The sequence below is a fragment of the Nicotiana sylvestris genome, chromosome 9 (genome assembly GCF_000393655.2).
Source record: "Nicotiana sylvestris chromosome 9, ASM39365v2, whole genome shotgun sequence".
Classification (NCBI taxonomy): Eukaryota; Viridiplantae; Streptophyta; class Magnoliopsida; order Solanales; family Solanaceae; genus Nicotiana; species Nicotiana sylvestris.
This window is the reverse complement of record NC_091065.1, coordinates 143,738,190-143,741,951: the sequence shown is the minus strand read 5'-3', so window position 1 is coordinate 143,741,951 and position 3,762 is coordinate 143,738,190.

The window sequence follows — 3,762 nt, the reverse complement described above, 5'->3', positions numbered from 1 at the left end:
AGGGCTTTTTGGATAAGTGTTAGAGGATGCTTTGTACTGCAGGTATTCTGGAGACTAGCGGGGTCGCTTTTACCACCTATTAGTTTTCAGGTGGTTCTTTCACTTGGTGGGAGGATTTTGAGAGACGTAAGCCTGTTGGTGTAGCACCCCTTTCCTAGCAGCAGTTTTCCGTTCTCTTCCTGGAGAAGTGTGTGCAGCAGTCCCGCAGAGAGGAGCTGCGTAGGCAGTCTGAGTGGTTGCGATAGGGGGATATGACTGTGTCACACTATGAGTTGAGGTTTTTTGAGTTGGCTCGTCATGCCATCTGGTTGGTTCCGACAGATCAAGAGAGGATCAGTTGGTTTGTTGGTTGTCTTACTTATCAGCTCTGTATCCTTATGACCAGAGAGAGGGTATCTAGTGCAACGTTCGAGGAGGTGGTTGATATCGCTCGTGAGATTGAGTCAATTCGCCACCAGGAGCAAGAGGAGAGTAGGCCAAGAGGCCTCGAGTATCTGGCAGCTATAGTGGTGCTTATTCGAGGGGCCAGTTTCAGCACAATAGAGGCCGTTCATTCAGGTCTGCTCAGTCAGCTCGACCAGGTTATCGTGGGGCATCTTCGGGTCATGGTTATCATTGATCTCAGCATGGCCAGTCATCACTCAGCACCCTTCCAGCTCAGAGTTCATCTCGTGCTCCATCAGCTCAGGGCTCTTCTATGCCGAGTGCATCTGCTAGTCACTCCGGTGCGAGGGGTTCCCTTCAGTCCCCTTCTCCAGCACCTGGGAGTTGTTATGAGTGTGGTGAGATGGGCCACATATGGAGGTAGTGTCCTCGTCGTGTTGCTAGTTCGTCCTAACAGAGGGGTCAGTCATCAGCTTCAGCGCTAGTTTCTTCACCACCACCCGTTTAGCCAGCTAGGGGTGGAGGTCAGTCAGCTAGGGGTCGCCCCAAAGTGGGAGGTCGATTACGGGGCGGTGAGGCCCGTTTTTATGCCATCCCAGGCAGACCCGATGCTATTCCTTCAGATGTTGTCATTATAGGTATTATTTCAGTAGGCCACAAAGATGCCTCTATATTATTTGATCCCAGTTCCACCTTTTCTTATGTGTCCTCGTATTTTTTTCATTATTTGGGTACGCCCCATGAGTTTCTTGCTTTACCTATTCATGTATCTACCCTAGTGGGCAATACTGTTGTTGTAGACCGTGTGTACCGGTCGTGTGTGGTGACTATTGAGGGTCTGGAGACCCGAGTGGATCTATTACTATTGAGCATGGTGGATTTTGATGTCATTTTGGGCATGGATTGGTTATCCCCATGTCATGCTATTCTGGATTATTATGTTGAGACAGTCACATTGGCTATGTCGGGTGTGCCACGAATCGAGTGGCGAGGTGTGACTGATTATGTTCCTAGTAGAGTGATCTCTTTCTTGAAGGCCCAGCATATGGTTGGGAAGGGTTGTCTTTTATATCTAGTTTTTGTAAGGGATGTCAGAGCTGAGGCTCCCAGTATTGATTCTGTTCTAGTTGGGAGGGAATTTCCCATTGTGTTTCATGCAGACTTGTTGGGCATGCCACCGGACAGGGATATTGATTTTGGTATTGACCTGGTGCCGGGCACTTAGCCCATTTCTATTCCGCCGTATCATATGGCACCAGTGCAGTTGAAAGAATTGAAGGAGCAGCTTCAGGAACTCCTAGATAAGGGGTTCATTCGGCCTAGTGCGTCACATTGGGGTGCGCCGGTTCTGTTTATGAAGAAAAAGGATGGCACAATGAGAATGTGCATTGATTATAGGCAATTGAACAAAGTAACAATTAAGAACAAGTATCCTTTGCCTCGCATTGGTGATCTATTCGACTAGCTTAAGGGAGCGAGGGTGTTCTCCAAGATTGATTTCCGTTTGGGTTATCACCAGTTGAAGATCAGGGATTCAGATATTCTTAAGACGACTTTCAGGGCCCAATATGGTCACTATGAGTTCTTGGTGATGTCTTTTGGGTTGACCAATGCCCCAACAACGTTCATGCATTTGATGAACAGTGTGTTCCGACCTTATCTTGACTCATTCCTCATAGTCTTCATTGATGATATTCTAGTATATTCACGTAGTCAGGAGGAGCACGCGAAGCATTTGAGAGTTGTATTGCAGAGATTGAGAGAGGAGAAGCTTTATGCAAAATTCTCCAAGTGTGAGTTTTGGATCAGTGCAGTGGCTTTCTTGGGACACGTGGTATCCAGCGAGGGTATTCAAGTTGATCCGAAGAAGATAGAGGCAGTTCAGAGTTAGCCCAGACTGTCCTTAGCCATAGAGATTTGCAACTTTCTTGGTTTGGTGGGCTATTATCGCTGATTTGTTAAGGGGTTCTCATCTATCGCATCGCCCTTGACCAAGTTGACTCAAAAGGGTGCTTCATTTGTATGGTCGAACGAGTGTGAGGAGAGCTTTCAGAAGATTAAGACAACTTTGACCACTGCTCCAGTGTTGGTTTTGCCATCAGCTTCAGGTTCATATACCGTGTATTATGATACTTCGAGAGTTGGGATTTGTTGTGTAGTGATGTAGGAGGGTAGAGTTATTTCTTATACTTCTCGTCAGTTAAAGCCCCATGGCATTACTTGTATGGCGTATCTTGTGAGGCTTTCACTGATCATCGTAGTCTTTAGCATTTGTTCAAGCAAAAGGATCTTAATTTGAAGCAGAAAAGATGGTTGGAGTTGTTTAAGGATTATGATATCACTATATTGTACCATCCAGGAAAGGCCAATGTGGTGGCCGATGCTTTGAGCCACAAGATAGTGAGTATGTGGAGTTTGGCATTTATTCCAGTTGGGGAGAGACCTCTTGCAATTGAAGTTCAGGCCTTGGCCTATCGGTTCGTGAGGTTAGATATTTTGGAGCCCAGTCGAGTATTGGCTTATGTTGTTTCTTGGTCTTCCTTATATGAGCGCATCAGAGAGCGCCCGTATGATGATCCGCATTTGCTTGTCCTTAGGGACAGAGTTCAGCATGATGATGCCAGAGATGTGACCATTGGCGATGATGGGGTGTTGAGGATGTAGGGCCGGATTTGCGTTCCCAATATGGATGGGCTTCAGGAGGAGGCCCATAACTCGCGGTATTCCATTCATCTGGGTGCCACGAAGATGTATCAGGATTTGAGGCAGCACTATTGGTAGAGAAGAATGAAGAAAGATATTGTGGGATTTATAGCTCGGTGTCTCAATTTTCAGCAGGTGAAATATGAGCATCAGAGACCGGGTGGTTTGCTACAGCAGATGGGATATTCCTGAGTGGAAGTGGGAGAGGATAACTATGGACTTTGTTGTTGGACTTCCACGGACTTTGAAGAAGTTCGATGCTATTTGGGTGATTGTGGATAGGCTGACCAAGTCCGCGCACTTCATTCCTGTGTGTACTACCTATTCTTCAGAGCGTTTGGCAGGGATCTATATCCGAGAGATTGTTCGTTTGCATGGTGTCCCAGTTTCCATCATTTCAGATAGGGGCACTCAATTTACATTGCAGTTTTGGAGGTATGTGCAGTGAGAGTTGGGTACTCAGGTTGAGTTGAGCAAAGCTTTCCACCCTCAAATGGATGGGCAATCTGAGTGCACTATTCATATATTGGAGGACATGTTGCGTGCTTGTTTCATTGATTTCGGAGGGTCATGGTATCTGTTTCTACCTCTTGTAGAGTTTGCTTATAACAACAACTACCAGTCGAGTATTCAGACGGCTCCATATGAGGCCTTGTATAGGAGACGGTGTAGATC